Source organism: Papio anubis, chromosome X (assembly GCF_008728515.1).
Source record: "Papio anubis isolate 15944 chromosome X, Panubis1.0, whole genome shotgun sequence".
Classification (NCBI taxonomy): domain Eukaryota; kingdom Metazoa; phylum Chordata; class Mammalia; order Primates; family Cercopithecidae; genus Papio; species Papio anubis.
The window spans coordinates 106,527,295-106,553,792 of NC_044996.1; the positions used below are offsets into that span (position 1 = coordinate 106,527,295).

General features: G+C 42.3%; 1 long non-coding RNA gene across 3 annotated transcripts in view; it reads right to left on the minus strand.

Annotated features, from left to right (window-relative positions):
• LOC108583810 overlaps positions 1-26,498 on the minus strand; it is a 226,508-nt gene that overhangs the window by 57,842 nt on the left and 142,168 nt on the right. Inside the window, exon 4 of one of the 3 annotated variants that reach the window (XR_004180543.1) lies at positions 33-4,971. The exons of the other annotated variants lie outside the window; for them this stretch is intronic. This is a non-coding gene — a long non-coding RNA (uncharacterized LOC108583810). Of the gene's footprint in view, positions 1-32; positions 4,972-26,498 lie in introns of those variants that run through there. 3 annotated transcript variants of the gene reach the window in all.

The window sequence follows — 26,498 nt, forward strand, 5'->3', positions numbered from 1 at the left end:
AGCTGTAAAAAATAATGAAATCCTGTCATTTGTAGTAATATGGATGAATCTGGAGAACATAGTATTAAGTGAAATAAGCCAGGCACAGAGAGGCAAATGCTGCATGATTTCACTCATATGTGGAATCTAAAAAGTGTGTCTCAGAAAGAGAGAGTAGAATAGTAGCTAGCAGAGGCTCGGCACAGAAAAGGAAAGATGAATTCACAGGGATTATTTTCCCAAAAATTTAAAGAATTAACATCAATTTTACCCATCTCTTCCAGAAAATAAAAGTTGAAAGAATACTTTAGAACCCACTTCACGAGGCCAGTATTACACTGATACCAAAAGCAGAAAAAGACTGCACAAAAACAGCAAACTACATACCAATATAAATTTATAAACTTTGAAACAAAAAAATTCAACAAAATATTACCAAATTCAATTTAGTGATGTGTACAAATAATTACATGTCATGATCAAGTGGAATTTATTCTAAGTATGCAAGGCTGGTTATCCATCGTATCAACAAGGCAAAAGAGAAAAATCATATCAATAGAAATAAAAAAAATTGTAAATCCAGAACTCTTCATGCTGAAAACTCTCAGTAAGTTACAAATAGAAGGGAACTACATTGATAAAAAACTTTTACAAAAAACATACAGCTAACATCATACTCACTGGTGAAAACTGTTTGTTCTCCCCTTAAGATTGGGAACAAAGTAAAGATGTTCACTCTCACCACTCCTATTCACCAGCGTATAGGAAGGTCTAGCTAGTGCAATAGTCAAGAAATAGAAATAAAAATCATAAAAATTAGAAGGAGGAAATGAAATTGTCCCCATTTTCAGATAACATGGTTGTCTATGCAGAAAATTTCAAGGAATCTAAAAACAAACAAACAAACAAACAAAAAAACCACATTCCTGGAGCTAAGAGGTAAGTTCAGCAAGGTTGCAGGATGTAAGATCAACATATTTTATATACTACTAATGAACTGTGGAAACAGAAATTTAAAACACAATACCATTTACAATAACTCCAATGTGATTGCAAATACTTACAACCTTAGGTATGCTCTTAACAAAACATTTACAAGAGCTGTACAGTGTAAGAAATACTTAGATATACACTTAAAATATTTATAGGATCTGTACACTGAAAATTACAAAATGCTGATAAAAAAATCAAAGAAGATCTAATAAATGGAGAGACATTCCAGTAAGTGGATTAGAAGACTCAACGTAGTAAAGATGTCAATTCTCTCACATTGATAAACAGGTTTAATGCAATTCCAATCAACTTCCCATCAAGATTTTCTGTAGAGATAGACAAACTTATTCTAAAATGTATATGGTAAGTCACAAGCCCTAAAATAGGTAAGACAATTTTGAAGTGGAAGAATAAAGTATAAGGAATCACCCTCTGCAGTATTAAAGCTTATTATTATTTTCAAGTATGAAAATGAACATTTATTTAGCATGAGAAGGAATTGCAATAAATAATAAATTCTAAAAGGTTGAAAATACCATAATCATAACAAAAATTTTTTAAATCCAATATTTATATTAATTAACTTCCTGACACACTTCTATAATACATTCTCCCTACAGTTTTTAATTGCTTTCTCTTTAATTGCCTCCCTTATGAGAATTGTTTTGTTATATTTTCTATGGTGAGAAATGAAAAGCAATTATATTAAAGCTTATTATTGGCCACAATAATCAGGAGTGTGGACTTGGTGCAAAAATACACATATAAATTAATAGAACAGAACAGAGAACCCAGAAATAGCCCCACACGAATATGCCCAACTAAATTTTTACTAAGATGTAAAAGTAATCCAATGGAGAAATATCAGCCTTTCAATGAATAATGCCAGAGCAATTGGACACACATGAGTAACAACCACACACACACACAAAATAACCTTGACCTAAACCTCACAACTTATGGAAAAATTAACTCAAAATGGATCATGGAGTTAAATGTAAAGCATAAGACTATGAAACATTTAGAAAAAAAAAAAGAGAAAAATCTCTGTGAACTAGAGAGAGGCAATGAATTCTTAAAAATAACAGAAAAAGCACACTCAATAAAATTTTAAAAATTAGTAAATTGGACCTCATCAATATGAGTAACTTTTGCTCTGTGAAGTACCCCATAAGAGGATGAAAAGACAAGCTAGAGTGAAAGGAAATATTTGCAAACCATGCATTTCACACAAAGGACTAGCATTTAAAATATATAAAGAACTCTCAGAACTCAATAGTCAAAAACAAACAGTCCAATTAGACAATTTGCCAAAAAAAAAAAAAAGTAACGAGACATTTCATCAGAGGATAAACAGGTGACAAGCACATGAAAAGATGTTCAGTTTCATTAGCTATTAGAGAAATGCGAACTAAAGCCACAATGAGATATCACTACACATCTATCAGAATGGCTAAAATAAAGCATACTGACAATATCAAATGCTGGTGAAGATGTGGGGAATCTGGATCATTTGTACATCACTGGAGAGAATATAAAATGGTACAGTCACTCTGGAAAACAATTTAGCATTTTAAAGACAAAACTAAACATGTAACCACTGTGAGATCCAGCAATCACTTATTGGATAGAATGCCAAGTCTCTAAATAAATGGAAATTTTTGTGCACATAAAAACCTATACATGAATATTCACAGTAACTTTATACAAAAGAGCCAAAATCTGTAAACAACCTTGGTATCCCTCAGCAGGTGAATGGTTAGACAACCTGTGGCACATTCATACCATAGAATAGTACTTAACGATAAAAGGGAATTAACTATTGATACACACACGTTGGATGAAATTTGACAGAATTATGCTGAGTGAAAAAACAACTGCCAAAGATTCCATATGTGTGACTCCATTTATATAACATTTTGAATTGATGAAATTTTTTAAATAAGTGGAGGACAGATTAGAGGTTGTCAGGGTTCAATGACAAGGTGAGTTAGAGCAGCAGGGAGGTAAAGATTGTAACAGAGAGGTTCTTGTGGTGACGGAATTATTTTGTATCTTGACTGAATTTACAGGTAGTGGTCATAGGAACCTACACATGTGATAAAACTGTATAGAACTAAATACACACACATATACACACAAATGAGTACAAGTAAAACTGGGAAAATATAAAGATTCGTGGATTATATCATGTCAATATCCTGGTTGTAACACTATTATAGTTTTGAAGATGTTACCATTGGAGGTAACTGCATGAAGGGTACAGGTCATCTCTCATTAACAGTTCTTATGACAGCATGTGAACTTACAGTTCTCTTAAAATAAAAATCAACAAGCCTACAAAGCAGAGCTTTCTCCCGCCTTTCCTCCTCCAAACCCCCAGCTAATTGTTAAATATTTGCCAGCATGTAGAACCACTTATTTTTGGAGAAAGGATTTTGTGTTAGTGAAGTTCATTGCAGTTTTTTTTTCCCCGAGTGCCTGACAGAGACTAACAGGTGGCTGGAGACAATAGAAAAGCCTGTGGCCTTGGGAGAGTATTTCTACTTCCCTTGGCCTCAGTTTTCCTTATCAGTAAAACAGAAATTAGTACTAGAGGGAAGTAAAGTGAACACTTATAGCAAACCTATTTTTGACTCCTTCCCTTACCCTCTCAGAAAAGCCCATTGAACTATGCATTATGAGTCTCCATGTTACGTACAAGGAATCAGAGGCTGAGAGGCATGCCCACCGCAGAACAAAGCCAGAATTGGAGTCCAAAGTCCCGGTACATTTCTTTACTGCTTGCTACCTGGAAGCCAGTCTAACTCCCCGACTCTAAATCCTTCAAGATGGCCTCTCCTGGTGGAAGCTGAGTTGGGTATAGAATGGCTGATCCTCTGAGTGGAGAGGGCTGGAAAAAATCCAGCTCATCCCCAGCCAGTAGATATGATTGCACCAGAAGCCACAGACCTCACGAGGCTGGCCTCCCTCCATTTACACCGCAGAGCTACCACGCAGGGACAGCTGCTAAGTTCCCCCGGCTTGCGTGTCTGTTCTCTGCTGTTCCCTGCAGCACAAACCCAAGACAGCTCTAAAGGTCGAGAGCATTCCCCTTAGGCGGCAAGTAGGGATTTGGGTTCAGCAGCTGTGAGCTACGGAAACATGGGTATCAACTCTGAATGAAAAGGGTGCAACGTTGGCACAGGGGACATGCCTGGTCCGTGAGGAAGGAAAGAAAGATTGCCTAGGGTTGGAGACCACATTGTTCAACAGAAACTGCCTTCTAGCACTCAGGAGTCTCCTTGGTGCCTTCCTCACAAACTACCAATCTGCTGCCCGTGATGTTTGAAAGCAAAGCAGTGTTTAAAGCCCTAAGCTGGGGGTCGGGAGACATGGGCTTCATCCAGTCCTGTGACTTCCTTTTAAGACTTTGGACAGGCCATGCTCCCATTCTGGGATTCAGTATCCTCCCCCATAAAATAAGGGAGTTGAGTTGGGGTCCCTGAGCCCTCTCCCAGCCCCGCCAGCCCCCACAGCCAAGGTTAGCTCTAAGACCTGCATGTGGGGCCTGCCTGAATCCACCACAGCTCACAAACATTATTAGAACAGAAGTCCTAGTCAGATTTCATTTTTCTTCCAAGGCTGTTTATTGCCTAACAAAATGTACTTAGTGGTAAATTCGTGACTGTGATGTTAAGTGTAGGCTACGAAACCAGAGACAAAAAATATAGTTAGGGGAGGGGTGTGCAGCACAAAGCCAGAAGAGGGAGAGTTATGCAGAGGGTGGGGAAGCCTTGAATTCACAGGAGCATCTCATAAACACAGGCACCGTTGCTTATTTATGCACATCCTATGCCCTGTCTGGGTTCCGCGTGGTCTCCACTTCTTGTTAGCTTTTCAGCTGCACACCAGGCCCCAGCTGGTAGTGGCTAATTGCAATCAGCAGGTGAGAAATGTAGGTTCTCCGAAAAGGAATTATCTCCAGCACTGGGAACCATTCTGGGAAATGTAACAGACCTGGGAAGAGAGGGGGAGATGTTTAAAACCTGAACTTCTGTGAAAAGCATTAATTGAAAAAGACAGCACCGCGCACCAGGAACCCATGACTTGCTCGCCTGAAAATATAATGAAGCGACTTAGTGTGGAAGGAAAGATGGGGGAGCATTTCCATTTCTGCACAAGCAGCTCCTGCCTTGTGCACACAAGCCCTGCCTGCCCTCTTTTTCCAAGAGACCCAGAGAGCACAAAGGTTTGTTCTTGTAATTTCATGGTTACCTTTACATTTTTTTCTTTTTTTTTTTTTTTTTTTTTTTTTTTTTTTTTTTTTTTTTTTTTTTGTTGAGACGGAGTCTCGCTCTGCCGCCCAGGCTGGAGTGCAGTGGCCGGATCTCAGCTCACTGCAAGCTCCACCTCCCGGGTTTACGCCATTCTCCTGCCTCAGCCTCCCGAGTAGCTGGGACTACAGGCGCCCGCCACCTCGCCCGGCTAAGTTTTTGTATTTTTTAGTAGAGACGGGGTTTCACCGTGTTAGCCAGGAAGGTCTCGATCTCCTGACCTCGTGATCCGCCCGTCTCGGCCTCCCAAAGTACTGGGATTACAGGCTTGAGCCACCGCGCCCGGCCTACATTTTTTTCTGCGTGAGTAAAATGACTTCACCAAACTAAGGACTTTTTATTTATTTTTAAAAGACAGACTGCATGCAATCTACTGTGTAGCTGAATGGCTTTACGAAGTTAGTTCAAAGTAGGTTCACAGTGTCTCGAGGTCACTGAACACCAGGTGTTCATTCAGCCTAGTGCCAAGTAAGAGAGTGGAACATGGGTGCAGCCATATACCCTAAAATGTTATTCAGCTACTTGGGGAAGTGAGCCCTGAGTCAGGGAGCAAAGTCCTGGCTGAAGGCTTGTCTGTGTCCCCAGCCTTAGGCTGCTCTCTGTGGCTCCTGTCAGAAGCACCTAGGGACAGGAGAAGGGCCTGGGTGGCCTTCATAGGTCTTACTGGCTGGCCCTGTGAAAACCCACCTGATCACCCACAGATTGGGCTTCTCTCTGTGTGTTATCAGAGAAGGGAGTGAAAAGCGTACCAGAGGGGTGATTTGAATTTCATTTTCTCAATATGTCCCCCTGTGGGGAACGCTGCGTGGTGTGCATGCTGATTCAAAGAAAATTGTCTCTGCTCACAGGGGTTTAAGGCTAGTCATGGGCAGCTCACATTACACAGAGCTGAGAGGCGCCCTGAAAACCACCTGGGGAGGCCACACAACCAGGGGACTGGCCCAGCCACCTTTATGGAGAGGCTGCGTGATTTGGGCAGGCCCCAGAAGCCCTGAGGACTGCTGTGTCATCATCTATAAAACCAGCGAATTGAATGCCACGACCCTTCACCTCGCTTCCCCTCTTGGATTCCATAAAAGGCAAATACTAAGATGTGGCTTCAAATACAAAAGATTCGCTCCCCAAAATAAATGTTGCCTGGGGGTTGGGGGAGGGTGGGTGGCTTTGTCGTTTCTTCCTTTTGGTTGTTTGTAGGACAAAGGGGAGGGGGAGGTTAGGCTCCAGAGCCGATCTCAAAAAGAATCACAGTCCCTGGTGGGAGGTCAGACTAAGGACAGATACTCTGACAGGCCAGGGAATCTTTGTACACCTGCAAGTACTCCCCCTCCTTCAACTCCCCAGCCACCTCATGGGCCAAAGGAATGTCAGAGGAGAGATTAAAGTCTCAAGGGGAGGAGATAAAGAGGCCTTGAGACCTTCAGCCTTGGAGCCAAACCCCAGGCTTTGTGATCAAAAGACAAATAAACAGCAATTCCCACTGGGTCTCTCAAATCTGCTGAGCGGCACAAATGTTTCCTCTTTATAAACAAGCTTACCTGGAGAAGGCAAAGAAAACCAGACCCTGAAATCCCACGCCGTTTTTGGCAGACCCCTCAGGAGAAACTGCTGCAGACAGCTTATCAAGTGCCTTTCTTATATCTCTCTGAAATAAGATGTCCAAGTTTGATAATAAACTGCAAACAAACGGAATCAGCCCACTCTTCATACCAGCTTCCTCATCCTGACACAGGGAAGGTTTCAAGTATGAGAAGGTTTACAATTAGAAGTCGCCAGAAGGATTTCAGAGGCCACTGGATCAGGAAGATGAACAGAGAGAGTGGATCGCCTGTGGCCTCTTTTCAACAAATATTAGGCTCTGTACTGCCAAATTGCACAATTCTAGGGGGCACTATTCACATTGAAGTCTATAAAGCTGTGTTCCAGGGGGCATCATTCAATGGGGAATGCAGTGCCAATGGTGTCCTGTGGAGTGAAGAAAGACAAAGGCCACAATGAGTGCCCACTAGGTTGCCACCACTTGGATACACCAGAGCACATATAAAGCAAATCTCTGCCCCAGTGACACTTACCTTCTCATTAGTAAGTTACGTAGGAAGGTAGACAGCAATGGCCACTATAGTAAGACTATATTAGCATGAAGAGTGGGGAGGGTTGCAATTTATAGTAGGGTGGTCAGGGAAAAGTTCCTGAAGATGAAGTTACTTTAGAGCAAAGATGTGAAGAAATGAGAGAGTGAAACCTGTCAGAAGGCTCTCTAGGGTAAGAGGGATCCAGGTAGAGAGGACAGTGAGCACAAATGTCTTAAGGCAAGAGCATGCCTGGTAGAGCCAAAGTGCACCATGGGAGCCAGTGGAGCTGAAGTGGAGAGGCTGAGTGTGTCTCTGCAGGTCCTGAGTGCAGTAGAGAATCACAGAACATTATCGCTGGTGCCCTCACTGCTCCATCAGCCTGCTCTGCCAGGCTGGGATCTCAGTAGCCACCTCACAGGGTTCACAGGACTCCTTAGTTCTCCATTAACTAACACCTAGTCTCGGATATAGTCCCGTTTAATTAATAACCAACTAGGAGTAATGCCCCACCCCTCTGAGTCCCTAGCTCACCTGCATTTCAATGAGGGTGGCTGTAAAGACAAGACAGGCTTCAGACCTCAAGCAGCAATCTTGGAATGCTGTGAGAGGACTGAGAGATGTTGAATTCTCCCTGCTTTGAAGTGCTGGGGACCTAAGACCATGGGGTCTCCCACACAATTCCCTGCCACCGTCATCTGAGCAGGGCTCCTCATAGTGTGTCTTGGAGATGGAGACACGTAGAAAGAGAGAGGGTGACTTAAGGTGTCCCTCACCAACTCCCCCAGGCTTACTGCAGAGACAACACCCTCTTTCTTCTCCTATCTCACCATACACAGAGTGATCGAATGAAAGTTTGCCTGACCCTCCCCCACCACCTTTTCCCACAAGAAAGTGGAGTAACCAATGGAGAAAATGAACTGCATCTTGGACTCATCTGATTTTGCTCAGAATCTCTGGCTCAGGCATCTAAGATTGATTCGGTCTCTATCATACTTACATACTCAAATGCCCTGGCACAAAGAGTAATGCAAGCAGTGTCTACCCTGCTCAGTGTGAGATGGGGCTTGAGGGGGTGACCCAGGCATTTTGATGACAAGTTTGTGGCTGAGCACCCAGAAGATTTCTTTGGCCAGGGCCTCCTCATTTGCTTTCCAGCATTTATCAACACCAGCAATGTGCCATGCCGACAGAGCCTCTAAGCAGAGGCGACACTGGAAGCAGGAAGCCTGTTCTCCTGGAATCCTGGGGGACCTGGGCTCCACTGCAAGGCTGTGTGACTGTATCAGTTAAGGTTCAGTTAGAGAAGCAGAAACCACCATGAAGGTCTAGAATAAGGGCTTTATGACAGGGACTGGACCTTCCACAGGTGTAGAATCTGATTAAGCAGTCTATGTAGGTCTGTTGCTCTGCATCTAGCTTTGAGCCTGAACACAGTAGAGTTTGCTGTCAGGAAGGAGACACGCACATGAAATCGAGGAGAACATGGACAAACTAGAACCCACCCTGGACAGACGAAAACCCCATCAGTTTCTCACCATTTTCAACTTTACTGATGCAGGTGACCTGCAGGCTAGGCCAGTGCCCTTTACCAACATAGTTGCACACACGCCCAGCCTTGGGACCCCAGAAAGCCAAGGGAGGAGGCCTGGATGGGACTGGAGAGGTTGCAGGCCTGGCTGTCACCCACATCAGCAAAGTAAGCCTTCAGATCAGTGATGACACCTGTGAGCTGCAACAGTGCCCACTAGCCCTTCTCCTGACAATCAGAGCATAGGCATGACTGCTGCTTCACTTCCACCTACAAATTACACACAAATTTCTCTTCTGACCAACTCCAACCAGAGAGAAAAAAGAAAGGAATTCTGGGAAACACAGTTCCAGCTTAGCTACTACAGTACAAAGCCACCACAGTGACTTTGACATCAAGCCTCAGTTTCCTTGCCTGTAACATCTAGGGGTTGGCCTAAAGAAAACTGTTTGGGGTATCCACCATACGAGGAGCAGCTTATTTTCTCACTCATCTGAAAACCAGCTAGGAAAGCATGCTGTACCAGGTCTACCCGCATTGTGTGCTGAGGTGCCAAGAGAGCTGTAATACTATTGCAGCTTTGGGAGTCTCCATTGGCTGGAACGACTCCAGCATCTTAGCCCTAATCCTAAGAGGAACTCCATGTTCTGAGCACATGCACCTTGTGCCATTTCCCCCCCTTATCCAGGCCAGGAGGAGAGAAGCATTATCATCTGTCTTCCCAGGTGGTAAACCTCAGATCCAGCATGCTGCTGGACTGGCACCAGTCACCTGGTTAAGTGGTAGTTGCAGGTGGCAAAGATCCATGCTCCATCTTTAACATTCAGGCTGAGAAATTCCAGGAGATTGCAGAAAGACCTTTAGGCTGCCCACAATTCAATTAACAATCTGAACCCAAACATTTCACTAGGAATTCACCTTCTAGGTGATTCCAGAAAACTCTAATAAAACCTAAGGAGAATTTTTCTGAGCAAATAAATGTGAGCACTATGATCTGTGGGGAGCTTTCCACAAAATATAACCTTTGCAGACTCTACTTTTAGGCACCTGGAGGGGAAAGAGAAGTAAAGACCGTATACAATAAAGACAGATGTAAATTCAGAAAAGGAACTGGAAAAACATTAAATTACTTAAAAAGAAAAGAAAAACATTCATTTACAACCAAAGAAATGAAGCATGAAAAGAAAGCATCTTTTAAAGACTACCACACCATGGGCCTCAGCTTCCTCTTGGTGGAAAAGGGGCTAGACTTGATGATCTCCTCCAAAATTCCATGAGCTTAGGAGAGCATCGACAAAATCTAAATGGAGCTAAAGGAACCCACATCAGCATAAGCAAAATGCAAAGAAAGGAAGGAAAGAAAATGCCAGAAGGAATGTCTTAATTCATAGCACTTCTTGGAAAGAACTATCGTTTATTGTGAGATGAGTTGAGGCAACCCTATAGGAGACTATGATCTGGAAATTCTGCCCTCTGAACTTTTGTCCTGCAAGATGTATGACTGGAGCAAAGGTATGGTTCAACTGGAGCAAAGTGGTTCAGTTCCGAGCCAGGAGTCCTCAAGTTGCAGAGCGGGACCAGCAGGAAGGGCCAGCCTGGATGCGAGGGTCTGGGATATGGAACTCAGAAGAGGAGTCATCAAAGACTTAAAAGTGGGAGAGGGAACTAAATTTGAGTCTCCTCAGCATTCAAAGTATCAAAAATTAAAGTTCAGAAACAAAATTCTAGCTTAGTGAATCACAATATTCTTGGTGAATCCTCACGCTCTCAATGGTTCAATTTAAACACAGCTTGTGTCTTTGTTGTTCTGCAGGCATAAAAGTTAGGCCTGGGCTCTCTGAAGGCAGGAATGCCCTAAATTAGAATTTAGTCGCAATATCTTTTTCTAGTGCAGGGGCTTGGCAAACTGTTTCTGTAAAGGGTCAGATACTAAATATATCAGGTTTTGTAGGCCCTACAGTCTCTGTTGCAACTACTCAACTCTGCCACTGTTACATGAAAGCAGCCATAGTCAATACATAAATGAGAGTGACCAGGTTCCAATAAAACTTTATTTACCAAAACAGGCACAGGCTAGATTTGGCCTGTGGGCCGTAGTTTGCTGACTACTGGTCTAGTATTTCCCTAGAAAGTTGAGTTTGCATGCGCTCAAAATATAGGCAAACTGAGGGTTTAAATTATGCATTATGTACAATTTGTACATGCTCTAATGCAGGGAAGGAGGAAGAAAATAAAGAGAAACAGTGCACAAAAAAGAGATTAAAGACAGCTGATTTTGTTTCAAAAGCCAGAGGGAGAAGAATGCAGAAAAGGACCACGAGGGGTAAAAGGCAAAAGATGTTTTGTAAAGGTGGTGCACACACACTTGGGTGAGCATGCAATAATGTAAAGAACACAGGACCAGAAATCAAGGAACCCAGACTCCAGGACGTTCTCTGCCCTGCCCAGCACCATCACAACCTCTCTCTCACCTCAGCTTTCTCTTTTGCAAAATGCAGAGCTTGGACAAATAGCTCTACTATTCTGTTACTCTGCCTAATCCCAGCCTCACAAAGTCCTCAAAATCCAGAGCCAAGCAGGAAACGAAGATGCAGGGCACTGCAGAGAGGGAGCTGTGGGAGTGAGTAGAGGTGGGGATTTCAGTCACCCCTGTCAGTGTCTCTCCATGAGGACAGATCCCTATCTTCTTCCTACAGCACATTATGCTGAAGACATAGCCAAGCTTGTGCATAAATAAACAATTTAATCAGCAGCCCAAAGTTTCCTTTTATCACCCCATCTCCCGGCTAGACTGAATAATTATTTTCCATCTTCTAACTGCTGGACTGTTAAGCATGAGCCGAGGCAAACAGAACACCAGGCATTGTTGAAAACCATCACAGCCCTAGTCTTTCAGGAATGCAATTCCCATGGTGGCTAGGTTTTAAAAAGACCTTGCAATTAAACCTCGTTCTTGGAATGATTGTGCTGTAGAGAAGGACTTCGCAGTGTGGGAGGAAGGGAATGTTTTACATATAGCATGACTGCTATCAGTGCCCTGGCCATTAACAAAGAAAACTATATACTGGTGAGATGCCAAGCAAGGCCATCACCAGTCGGAATAGGGACAATATTTCTAAACTCCGTCTGATGACCAACCCATTAGGACTCTCTCAGCCTTACTTCTCCACCTGTAAAATGGAGCAAGAAATGACTACCTTGTGTGGTTACTGTGGAGAATAAATCAGATAGTGAGGAAGAGTGTATCACCTAGCTTCTAGCACATAGTGGGTCCTCTCTAAACAGCAGTTGCCTTGATATTATTAATGACTGATACAACTCAATTCTTACACAAGCAAGATCACTCTAATTGGGTGTGAGAATTGCAGGCCTTAAAAAAAGATGTTTTTCCTGCTCTTCATCAATCTTCCCATGGCATGTGCCTCCTACAAAGGCACTCCCCTGTAATAGGCTTGCGGTTGGTGTAGACACTATTTAAATTTGAGAAAAGGCATTATGGACCCCACCCATTGGCTGCCATCCCACCTGTGAAGCAGTGTTGACTTACGGAAGTAGATAGGAGCCAGGCTAACTCGGGCTATAAAGTTTCTGGGTATCAGACATGCCATCCACTGAGTCACAGGTTTCTTTTGGCAGCTGCACAGTGGAAACACCCTTCCTGTCACTGAGGCCCTTCCCAAATCCACTCCCACTCCTGGCCTCTTCTCAGGCTGCTGTCCATCTCACACAGCCCACCCATGTGGATGGCAGGGAGGGTAGCAACCTACCCCACAACCAAGGCCTTTTCTGGTCCCGACCTCACTGGCTCTCCACCTCCACAGTCCTTCTATAGGCTCATTGTGACTCATGGCAAGTCCTGCAGCTGTCTCCTGACTGTTCTCTGTGACCTCAACCTCAAACCCCTTCATTCCATCCTCCACACATGGCCAGCAGGCTTGTTCCAAAGACCCAGATCTGCTCCTGACCCCACCTTGCTTAAGAGCCACAGCATGTAGAACAAAGTTTGAACTTCTCAGCAAGATCTAGAAAGCCTGTCCCAATCTGGCTGCAGCCTCCCGGCAGCCTCACCTCCAGGCCTTTGCTTTTGCAGTTCTCTCTGCTTTGCATGCCTCTCCTATCTGCTTGTCCAACTTTTGCTCAACCTTGAACTTTTGCTCATGCAACTCAAATGCCACCTTGTCTCTGACACTCCCACTGCAGGTGGCACCAATTGCTCTCCCTTCTATATTCGTGTAGTAACTCATATCTATTCTAGTACTTTTCAAATATATTATAGATACTTGCTGATGGTTTGTGTTCCTGCTCAGATGTAATCCCAATAAGGTGATGAACTGTATTTTATCTCTCTTGGTGTTTCCAGCATCCAACATTCTACCTGACGTTCAGTAGTAGTTGCACAGTACACTTTGCTACATGGAACAGAATGAATTGAGAGAACAAATTCTAAGGGTTTGGGAGAAGAGGAGTGGCTGATGCAGACAATACACAAGAAATCCAGAGGTGCCATAAAGGGAATCTACTAATATTTCTTTATTAATGGTTTTTAATTTTTCTTGGAACTGCCCTTTGGAGAATTATCCAACCTTTCCTGCTCTCCCCACTTTCCCACCAAATCGATAACCATCTTTATTCTCAGAGCTGTCAACCATTCTGTATCTATGATTTTGAACCATAATTATAATCCATCCCTTGCCTATTTTTTACTCAGCATCCATGAAGCCCATGAGGCTATGATTTTTTAGCACCTGCCTCATTGCCCTCTCTACCCTCCACCATATGCAACAGTTTTATCAATAGTTTGCATATGTGAAGCCAAGAGACTTCCCATTTTGGTATAATAATGTTCTGGGGATCCACAATAACAACCTCCTGCATAATCCTTTTGCTGTTTTCCCACCCTGAGGCCCAATAATAAGTTCCACACCCCTTGACAGGGGACATAAGGTCTTCCACACCCTATCCTTCTCCCCACCTCTCTGACTTCTGTACTTGCCACTGTCACCTACTTCTGACTGTGACCATCCTGAGCCTGTTCTCTGAGAAGGCAAGGTTCTGTTGTGCTGCTTTGCTTTCTGACATGCTGTTCCTGGAATGTTTTGCCCTCCTTCTCCATCTAGTGAATTTCTATTCATACTTCAAGGGCCAATTCAGCTGTTACCTCCTTGGAGGCATCTTCCTTGCCAATATCGCTTTCCTTCCCGCCTAGACAAACACTGTATGTTTCTATAATAGAATTCTCCCAACCTCAGTTGTTTCTTCTTTTTATTTCTCTTTAAATTTTTATTTTCTTTTTGGATATCAGGTGCAGATTATTGGATTACTTGTAAGCATCGGCTAATGAAATACTCTCATCATTGGTCTATGCACACCTCTTAAGTACTAGGAAAGCCGCTACCCAAAACAAAAGCTAGCATCTTGGAACCTTGCTAATAGCCTACACTTCATCACGCCATCAATTTATACCCTTTTCTCCCCATTTGAGAAAATGTATCATCATCTTGAATCATATATGTATTCATCATTCCCTTTCCTTTTTATGTAGTTTTATTGCAACTAGATGGATTCCTTTAAAAATATAGAAATATTTTATTTTAGTTGTTTCCAATTTCAACAAAAAACCATACCGTATGTAATATTTTGGAGCCTTATTTTTTCAGATTTCATGTTGCTGAAATTCATTTGTATTTTTCTGTGTAGTTGTTTTTCATTTATTTAGACTCCCGCATGTGTCCAGTGTGTGTAAATACCACAATTTTTCTTCCATTCACCCTTTGACAGGCATTTGGTTTAGGATAGGGTTGCCAGATTTAGCAAATAAAAATGAAGAACATTGAATTAAATTTGAACTTAAAACATGAAAATTTTAAACTATAGCGTATGAAATCTTTGGGACATACTTAGACCAGACAGAAAAAACAACCTGATTTGTTGTTTGTCTGAAATTAAATTTTAACTGGGATCCTGTGTTTTATCTGACAACCCTAGGTTGGGAACTGAGCTGCTATGAACATTCCTGTATGTGTCTCCTACTGAATATGCCAGGGTTACTCTTAGGAATAAACCTAGATGTGTGAATGCTTGACTTTAGGAGGTAATATCAAACTGCTTTCTTAAATGGCTATTCTTGAGAACTCTTGAACCCCATCTCCCATTTAGAAAATACAAGAAATGGTCAGAGTGTGGGAAGAGAGGCTTGTATGTGAGGAGACTGGAACTGAGTCATAGCTCTGCAGTGAATGCCCTCTTCTCTTGCTTTTAAAAGAGGTTGGGGTGTTACTCTGTAACCCCAAGACCAGTGAGGGACCTTCAAGGTGCTTTGCAGTATATTCGCTATGGTTAGTAACCACAGGGGAACTCACTTACACCCACAAAAGCTAAAGCACACTGTGGGTTAGAGTTTGCCTCTTGCCTGGGGTCATCTAGGTGAGAGGGAGGGACCATTACATGCTTTGGCAGCCAAGTCAGTGGAGGCTGCTGCTTTGGGGTGACCCTGGATTCCCAGAGTATGTTGGGACAAGAGATGTGAGAGTATGGTTCACAGGTCAGAAGTGGCTATAGAAGAGAGAGCGCTGATGTGAAGCAGACTTCAGTCCTGACCAGTAGTGCAAGGGCATCTCATCATAAAGAGACTGGAGGTGTTCTGCCAGATATCTAGCTGAAGAGTAGTCCCAAGCCACTACGCCTTATGGAGACATATCAGGCAGAGGTCAAGAGAACCATAGGAGAGAGATCTACGGCCATGGGAACCTCTGAAAGGGCCAGTAGTGCACCTCAGGAGGGAAAAAGTTGGCTTCATCCATCTTCCATGCCCACAACCAGGGTCCCAGCTTTAATCATCTGAAAATGAGGCCCCAAAAGAGCAATGTCACTGCCGAGTCAGAGCTATCTGCTTCCTGGCCTCTTCTCGCTCTCCAAGCTTCATTAGTGGCTGCAACAAAATGACAGCTAACAAATAGAGGAAGAGGTGAACAGGCAGAGAGAAGAAGTTCTCCTCTCCTCTACTCTACCTCCTCACTGCTGCCTTTCAGATTAAAAAAGACCTGAACCAGGCAGCGAAGACTTAATGGCAAGCCAAGCTTGGAGTTGTGACTTATCACATGTTGAATGGAACATTCTAATTACTCAGCTGTGACTTTCTATTACCTAACAATGAGTAGAAATAAGACTTGCTCAGGTTGCATTTGATTTTGGGGAAGATTACCCTCCCTGAAGAGAGTCAAACAATCAAGTTTTGCTTTGTTCACGTCAGAGGCTATGCTTGTCTACATACTGGTTATGCAAGCATGTCCTGATTTATACTCATTCACCTCTCACATACATTCAACCACAGCCAAGAAGTCAAAGGGTCCCCTCTCAGCCGCCTCTGCATGGGAGTTCTTTCCCCTTTCTTTCCCAGCCACCTTCTCTTTCTCTCTTCTTTTCTTTCCCCTTCCCTTTCTAATCCTCACTGTAGAGCCTACTGCATGTTTATACTCAGTCTCCAGACCTTTCACTTCCAAATTCTAGGCCCTTAGTTCTCACTTTATAAGGAAAGCAGGTGGTAGAAGAATGAGAGGCTGGCCTGGCAGGTGACAGGTAGGATCAGAAAGGCACAGTAGAATGTGAGTCTCCTGTTGACAAGTTGACTATCATGGGTGAGAGTTTAGAAGTGGCAAATAGTTTGAGTGAAAGGCCATAGGGACCAGCATTCAGTCAATTTTTATCTCCAATGATGAAGTTATAAAGGATGTACCTAGCATATGTGTGGATGGCAAAGCTGGGAGGAAGCCCTTATATAACAAGTGATAGAATCAGGACTCAAGATCTTAAATAAATGGGAGGAATTGTTGAAAGAAACAAGGTAAAATCTTTAAAGATAAGTGTAAACATCTGTGCTGGATTCAAATAGTCAACAGCACAAGTTGAGGAGACTCAACTCCCTTTCAAAAAGCTCCAGGGGATTTCTTGGCTTGATATGAGTCAACAGCAAAGCATGGCTGCCAACATAGATGTTCAGAACCAGACTTGGCCAGATCACAGCAGAGAAACTAGGGAAAGGAGGACATTGTCAAACTGGAGCATGTCAGAGCCTAGTGACCAGGAGAGTAAGAGGTCAGGAAATTTCGATATACGATAAATAGATGAATAAATGGGACACTTGTACCTAGAGAAAAGAAACAGAGAGTCACAAGAGTAGCTTTTAATGGGTTGAAGAACCATAAAAGAACCACATTGTAAAAGAGGGGTTAATTCTAGAAGGCAAAACCACAGCAAAAATTACAGAGAGGTAACGTGTGGCTGAAAATACTAAAGAAATCTCTCTCAATCAGAGCATCACAACCATGGAACAGGCTGCTTCATGAGACAGGAGCACTCCAGGTCATCTGAAGAAATCCAAAGGAAGCTCCAAAATGATGTACAAGGGTTCTGGCTTCCAATGTCCCTTTTGTTCTTGACTTGCTATGATTCCACGTTGGATTAAGTGGGAACAGCCCAAACTTGGGAAGCAGGTGAATTGCTGAAGAAGGTCTTAACATGTACAGATACTAGCTAAATCTAAAACCAAGTAAATGGTGTGGCCTAATGAAAGGCCTTGGGGGGCCCGAGAGAATGGAGGTGAGACAGGACAGAAATTAGTTAGTTGTTGTTATGTTTGAAAGACAGATTTAGAACCTAACATTCAAAGGATTATCATAATCAGGTCCAGTACTAACAAACAGCATTCATCAAGCACTAATAATAAGCAGATCCCAAAGGTTCCTGTCTCCTGAAATTAAAAGCCAAATAACTCAAGTCCTGTAGGGTCAGAAGTGGATGAACTGAGAGTTAAGAAGGAGCTGTGAGGCTAGATCAGAAGCCAAATACTACCAGATAGTTTTGCCCTGCCAAATTTAAAATACATATTTAGGGTCTGGTTTTAAACACGTACTTCAGGGAGACTGAATCTATGTGTGGTACCCCTTGGGTGCTTGTTAAAAATACAGTCTCAGGCCCTTTCCCAGACCTACTGAGCCAGAATCTGCATTTTGCCCAGGTGGTTTGCAGATGTCTTCACATTTGAGAATCACTGTTGTACATTAGAGTTGAAAAAAATGTGACTTTGTTGCTGTCTTGTGCTTTCAATGGCCATATATTGCAATTTAAATATGAGACACATGACCTGATAAGTATGAACATATTTGTGAAGATAATAGTACAGGATCTTTGGCATGAAGGCCGTCCCGCCTGCAAAATAGTCCAAAAGAGGTTCCTGTGGTTACAGAAAGACCAGCAGTTGCTACTCAAGTGATTCCATGCAGAATCAAGAAGTTGGGTCTAGTCTCAAGTAAAGAGAATGTGAATCTCAGAATCTGATGGCATCTGAGAGGATAGGTTAAGTGAGAACTAAACCATCACAGAACTAAACCACTGCTCTGGAATCCACAAATTCAATGTTAGGAGATAGAGCCCTTAGGGTGGTGAAAGTGAGCATATTGCCATTCCTACCCTTTAGGTGTCCTCTCATTATTTAAAATACATGACCCCGTGCTCTAACACTGGTGGCATTTGGTGGTATTTTGGAAGGGCTGGCATAAGAGACCTGTCTAGTATAATGTAAAGGGTACCTGGCATGTGGCCTGGAATGGAGCTAGGACAAACAAACAGAATTTTAGATTTTACAACAAAAATGCCTTGAAACCTTTTTCGCACTGCCCAAGTGTTACATTGTTTTTTTTGTAGTGTGAGAAACAACCTAAGAAACCAAGATAAATGCAAGCACATCAAGGCTTAAAATGAAGGATAGTCTGGCCTTAAGTGAATTAGAAAATCCATGATTTTAATTCACATCTCACCCACAAGAGGCAATGAAATGGCCTTTTGATTTGTCCCGGTTTTGAGACTAAACATCTTACATCATCAAACAAGAATGCTCAAGACCATTACTCATCCAGTAATGTTCCACCACTGAAAATCCCAGGAAGCGCTTTCTTTAGATCAACATTTAAAGAGTTCAGCCTTCCAATCTCCATGGTTTGGCCCTGTAACCAGGTGCAACTAATTCAGCAGACGAAGCCAAAGTTCACAAAGCACAAATCTTGAAAAGTCTCCAATAAAACCCAAGAAGGAATACTAGTTATCTCTGTAATTCTTACTTACATGATCTTTTATCCTGCTCCATAAATCAGAAGGAAAAAAGTAAAATCTTTTTTTTTGCCATTGTAGCAGGACACTTCATGTGCAAGCAGACAGTGTGCTGGGTCACCATGCTCTCTGCTTTGTGGGGCCACTTAAGTGACTGGCAGCCCTCATAATCTGCAACAATGAGTGTCTGGAAGCAAGGACAAGATTCAGGAGGAGTGGGTGGCTGAGGGGTATGCAGGAGACCTGAGAGCTACAGAGGTACAGATTTCCATCCCACATCCTTCTCCAAATGCCCTCCTGCACCGTGTCTCAGACAATCAGGAAATACTAACCAGCAGCTGTTAATCACCAGTAACACATTTTTCAATAAGAAAGTCATGTTTATTGGTAACTTTTTCCCTGGCTCTACCCAAGAGGGAGGTTGCTCTCAAAACTCTGATATCCCGGGATCAGAAAAGAACCAGCTTACTCCAAGGCAAAGCACATTTCATACCTCCTTTATCCATCAGTTCAGCCAAATAAACCAGTAATTATTTAGCAGCAACTCTGGGTTGGTGCTGGGGAATGCCAAAACAAAATGTGCAAGATTCCCTCATGCCTTCAGGGTCACTGTTTTGTTGGGTGGAGAGGGGGATAAGATAAACTATCATGAAAAACTAGAAATGAAAAGCAGTAGATAATAAATGTCAAGAGAAGGTAAAAAATAAAACTTACAGTGATTGCACTGAATTCAAGTGAAGTGCATTAGGACAGGAATGGAGTTTGCAGTGGGAACAGTCAAGATGTCTGTGAGCCTGAGGTCATGAAGAGGGTGGAACTGAACCATGCATGGACAGCTTCACAGCATTCAGGGATGGCCAGGAAATATGGCAGACAGTTCAGCTGGGCTGTTAAACTGGGAAGGAGTGGGTGCAACTGAGCCATTGTAGGGGACAAAGGCTGTAGTAGAGGTTTCTACTCTATGCAGGACTCTCACTCTGGCTTGCTACATGGCCTGGAACAAACCTTTGTAAAGTAAGGGCAAAGCCATTCTGAAGAATGGCAGGATTAATTAGGTGCCCAACCTTGATTGTAGGGAGTCAGGATATCTCTCCAACTCCACCTTCTGCCCTACTGGCTAGCCTCCCGGTTATTCTAAAATCTTAGGGATGCTCTCCTTCCCCAAGGAGACACAGAACCAATGATTGCAAAGTCAAGTGCATAATCACAAACAGCAGAGCTATACATCATGGGGTGACCCTGACAGAGAAGGAAACATGCAAAGCAGTGCCATCACCACACCACAGTGCCTGGGGACCCCGGAAAGCTCTGACTTTCACATAGCTGGTCCCTGCTTAGCATTGTTCTCATTCCTCTCAGGGACATTTCAGGCCTATGTTGCTTTTCTCGGGCCTCCGGCCCAGCCTCCACAGCCTGGACTCGCTGAAGATGTCAGTGCCTCTACAAATTGATAAAACTTGAAGCCATGGAGGTTTGCACCCACCACCACCCTTTCTCATCTACTGGCTTAACTGCATGGCACCCACCCCTCCTCAGTCCCACCTCTGATCTCAGAGAATGAGGTTAGCCTTTTGTTCAAGGCCAGTTACTCCCTAACAGCTCTGTCACTCACCCCACTTCTTTTTTCTGACACTGCATTCTTTCTATTCACTTTCTCCTCAGACCATAGACATGATAAATATCCCTCTAATCCAGACACATACACACATACACACACACACCAGTCCTCCCTTTAATTTCCTTTGACCATTGTCAATCACTTCATCACTCTCTTTCCCTTCCCAGTCACAATCCTTCAGAAGTTAGTCTATGCTGCCTGTTTCTTCTTCCTCAATTCCATTCAGTCCTCATTACTGGCTCTTGGAATCCACTCTTGTTTCACTGAAACATGCTATCTTTAAGATCGTCAATGACCTCTTCATTTCCAAATCCAACAAAGCACCTTTTTGTCCTTATCTGCTGTATTTGACACTGTTGTCTTTTCACTGCTTCTTGAATCTCTCCATTATCTTGGTTTCCATGTCCCTGGTTTTCCTCCTGCCCCACTGTTTCATTACTGACCACACTGAGGAATCAAGTATCCTCTCCTTCCAGAAGCTTCTATAACATCCTATCCTGAACCATATAGCTCACCTCTGCTCCCTTAACTCTCTGGATCTTACTAAATTATATTAAAATTGTCTGTTTATGTGTTGGTTTCCTTTATTAAGCAAGAAACCCCTAGAGGAAAGTGACTGTTGATTAATCTTCATACACCTAGTATCTATCACAAAGTACAGTGCCCAAAGGCAGGCAATAAAATTTGTTCAACTGCCTTAGAACAAACGCCAAAGACAAGCTAGACCGATTTTTAACATAAAAGTTATTCAGGATTTTATTTCTGAGAACACAAATTCTCTCTCGTTTACTCAAAGACCCATGATCTAGAGGGGTGGCCAGATTTTCAAATTGACCTATGGTGAGGAAAGCTAAGGTTAGCTCCACATTCAGTGGGGCACCTTCAAACCCTATTCTCAAGGTCTTCCTTAATCCGCTTTTTTGTCTTTTGGTTCACCATGCAGCTGAGGTCTTCTACTGACCTGACCTTGTGTTTGTTTGTGGGTGCCTAGGTTATCACTGAACGAAATGTGGCACTCAATCATTTACCCCTCACAACTCCTAGGCAGTTCTGTAGCTACCTTGAAACTCCTTGACTGGAGAGTCTGTGTTTACAATTGGTTATCTTTCTACATATTTATAGCAATAGTAGTCTTTATGTAAACCAATGTTACACATATTTCTTCCAGACTTTTACAGTGTCTCCTTCAAAAAAACACTGGCATTCTGGAATCCTATGAGCCTGCACTATGATCATTATTATAGGAGAGTTGGTATGTTATTAACACGTGGAATCTCTAATCCAACATGCCTCACATTGTTGTCATTACCTTAGCCTTTCAATCCTGTCCCAGCATTTATAATGGAACGTCTTCCCTTTCCTGGGTTGTCCTTATTTCTACTTAGTGACCCTGACTTGAGATGCTGATGCTAATCTGGAAGATTTCTTATGCATGGGTGTAGACCCTGGTAGCATTCTTGGGATGTGCTTCTTTTCTTCCCCCTTGTCTTGGCTACTTGTCCTGGCTTCTGCACCACTGGATCTGACCCAAGTTTACTGTTCTAGTCATTCATGAAAGAGCCATACACCAATCATCACAGATAGCTCCTTCATTCTTCTTTCATTTGTCCACAAAGGCTTTCTCACAACTCTCCTTATCCCCTTAACTCTTGATATGGTTTGGCTGTGTCCCCATCCAAATCTCACCTTTAATTGTAATAACCCCCACATGTCAAGGGCGGGGGCAAGTGGAGATAATTGCATCACTGGGGCAGTTTTCCCCATACCGTTCTTATGGGTACTGAATAAGTCTCACAAGATTTTATGGTTTATAAAGAGTAGTTTCCCTGCACACGTTCTCTTGCCTGACACCATGTAAGATGCCCTTTGCTCTTCCTTCATCTTCTGCCATGATTGTGAGGCCTCCCCAGCCATGTGGAACCATGAGTCCATTAAATACCTTTCCTTTATAAATTACCCAGTCTCCGGTATGTCTTTATTAGCAGTGTGAGAACTGATTAATGAACCTCTTATAAGAAACTGAGCTCCAGGAATAACTGCAGGCTTATGGCTTCCCTCAAACAGCCATCTCTAACTAGCAGGTCAGGATCATAAAGAATAAGTCATACTGAACTTATAAACACTTCATTGGCCCACTGGGTATTTGAGACAGTGTGCCATGGATTGATGTTAGGTTGCAGGGCATGATGGGATGCACCTGAATGGGATTTGGAAGACTTCATCACTTAACTCATAGTGAGCCTCTGTATAAGCCATTCCATTCTTTTGGCCTAGATGATCTCTGAGGTTCCCTCAAGATCTACTAGTTTGGGTTCCTGGTTCAAGAGGTTCCTCCAGGGCTTTGAGAACCACTTAACTATCCAAGAGAGGCCTGAAGGCCTCCAGGGACATCACTCACAATGACCTGCTAACAAGGTCATTTTTATTCAAGTTTTATTCAAGCATTATAAAGTTAGTAGAGAGGGCAGCCAACTGAGTGGTTAGCTGGGTCTCTGAGGCTCTTAAGACCTAACTAAAACGGAAATACTATATGCACATGGTTTGGGCTCCCTGATGTTTGAATCCATAGGATTGTTGCCCCCTATCCCCTGGAACCAGGCCTCTTGGAGCATTTCTCTGGATATGGTTATCTAGAGATTTCTATTATCCTTCTCTTTCTTTTCTGGTGTCTCACCAGCAGAGGACATGCCCAAGGCTTTTGGCTATGCTCACAAGTTCAAGATCACCTGTACATTCATTGTACAGAATAAAGTTTGGCAAATTTTTTTTGTAAAGGATTAAATCAAAAATATTTTCAGCTTCGCAGACCATATAGCCTCTGTCAGAATCACTCAACATTGCCATTGTAGCATAAAAGCAAACAATGTATGACGAATAAGTATGGCTGTGTTCCAATGAAACTTTATTTACAAAAATAAGCCAGAGGACAGATTTTGCCCAAGGACTGTAGTTTGTCTATCCTCAATCTAGTTCTAACCACCACCAGCTGGAACTGGTTATCTGGTTCTTCATTAGGGACACCTGATTTGTGGAACTGAGTTGATTCCTTTTGTGGGTGTCCCTTTTGTTCGCATAATCCTGCATGGCCAGATTATTAATGATGCCATGTATTATAAGATTAGGACACAATCTGCCTGAAGGCATTAAATGTTGACCTTAAGGTCAGCTAGTACCATGGCCCCATATGTCAACTAACATTTTATTCTGTGTGTCAACAGATATACTGCTACTTTTAATCACCATTTGCCAAAGTCATTCTCCCCAAAGGCAGAATTTTAGGGCACTGGGGCAATACAATGCTATCTAACCTGAGTACATTGTTGTTAGACTGAATTTCAGCAATGACTATTGTGGCTTCAGTTCCAGATGGTTACCATTTGTCCTAGCACATGTGTGCTAATAGCCTGTGTTACAAGTAGAAAAAGTTTCCATGCCCTCTTCCTTTCCCTGTTTCTATTCCTGGTCCCAGAGTAGTTCAGGCTCCAGCTTTCTGTGGTGTCTGCAACAAGTTGCTGAGATTAGTTTAGAGTAGAGGATACAGGTGACAGAACAGTGTTGTGAGAAGAACACATGCTTTTGAGCTGCAGAAGCATAGGCCCAAATTCCAGCTCAGCTCCCAGTTTCAGATTCTTTATTTGCAATACAGGAATGATAGTGCTAATTCCTACCTCAAAGGGCTATTGAGAGGATGATGTGGTATAAAAGGTGAGAAAGTACTTTGTAAAGAACATTTGGCCGTTGTTGTTACTGCCTCAGATGGTGACAGGCCTAGCCCCTCCCTGCTCCCAGTTGTCATTGTTCAGAGATATTTCCTAACTGTCACACAGTGCAGTTGGGAAAGAGGCCTCTCTAGCTGAGACATGACCAGTCTCCATCAAATGGCTGCTCAACACAAATCCCCTTAAAATTATGGCAAAAATAGAACCTTACCTCTACCTGTAGCACTTTGATAAACTTATCTTTAAATGTCTTCCCAACCACTATGACATATATTCTCTCTATGGTCCTTTAAGAAAAGCAGAAAAGGTACTAGCACATTCATTTTTCAGATAAGGAAACTGAGCAAAAGAACCACTAAAACAATACCCAGAAATCATGCAGCTGTTTACTGAAGAACCGGAAACTAAAATCCTGGTTTCTTGAACCTAAACTAGGCATTCCATAAAGCTACGAACCTTTTCTTTCACAAAAAGAAAGATCTGCTGGGATTTCTCCCGGTTCTATTTTTCATTACAAAGTATTTGGAACACAAGTCAGAATACTATCCACCTGGCCCTTCCTGTGGCATTTATTACCCTGCTTTTTGCCAACATCTTACCCAGAAAATACATTTAACCCAGAAGAGGCTGAAAAGGTTTGTGGAAGTAGGGAAGAGGGAAAGAGGAGCAATTATCCTTACTACTAAAATACATACCAAAAAGAAAAATATTTCTAACATGGAGCTTATGTAGTCTTCTCAAGGCAGAAAAAAGTCAAAGCAAGATCTTGGTTCAGTTCTGTGTTTGCCCAAGCATTGATTTTTGTCTGAGAGCTCTGAAAATGTCTACTAGGTCACAGTAGATGCCTAAATGGTGTGTCCCCACCTCTCATAAGGCTTTATGATGACACAATGTCTTTTGGGTTCCCAAACTAAAGTTGCATTAGTCTCATCTGCAGAAATAATATGTTCTGCCTGCTGGTCAAACCAGGTGTGATGCCAAGGAGTAAATAGCTTCCCAGGAGGACCCAGGTCAACACAGCACACAGCTGTTGTGTCTCATTGACTAGCACATGCTAGGTGTTGGGCACTTTGTGGCACATTTTAATATCTTAGAACTGAATCTCTTACTTAGACCAGTATTGCAGGAGGACATAGACCCCAGGAAATAATCTATTGTCCACTTACATATTAGTTTCTATTACCTTATTTTTATGACTATTATTTATTCAATTTCTGAGTAGGCATAAACTAACATGGCTCAAATAAAAACCATTACAAGGCATATAAATGAAGAGGCTCCTCCTCATCCCTTTTCCAGTCTCCCCCACCATAGGTAACTACATTTATTACTGTATTTCAACAAATCTAAGATGTCATCCATTTTAAGATGCATCGTTATTTTATGTACCACTAAGAAAGAAAATAATATGGCTAATTGTAATTCTAAAATGACACATAATGGAAGACATTTCAATTTCACAGATGTTAAAATGTGAAAAATGTATATCATGGAGTCATTCCCTAATTCTTTATGTATATACAAACAAATATGAGTATACATTGTCAGTTCTACATCCTAAAGATAGCAATGAGTACACAATAGTCTACTCAGTACTTTTTTCACTTTAAAGTATATCCTGGAGATCTTACCATATCAGTAGATGGAGATCTGCCTCATTTATTTTTACATCTATTGAATGTACATGATATAATTTATTTCACCAATCCTCTCCTGTTGTACATTTGGGTTGTGCCCAATCTTGTGCTATTTCAAATAATGCTTCAGTGAATAGCCTGGTATGCCCATCATTTCACAAGGGAGCAAGTGTTTCTATAGGATAAAATCTTAAAATTGAATAACTAGGCAACGTAGAGTAGGCAGTCACAATTTTGATGAATATTGACAAGTTTTCTGCCGCAGGGGAGCACCAAATCTACCCTCGACAATTAAGGTATGAGCGTGCCTGCTCCCTGTAGCTTTGTCAATAGACAGTGAGTAGTCTGTTGTTGTTTTTAAATCTGAGAGGTAAAAATAAATAGTATATTAGTATAGTTATGAGTGTGTTTGAGCATCTTTTCATAACTTCTGAAGCTATTTATATTTCCTTTTTTGTGAACTATCTTGTTTACATCATTTGTCCATTTTTATATTACGTTATTATTCTTCTTATTGATTTTTCCAAGGAGATTTGTG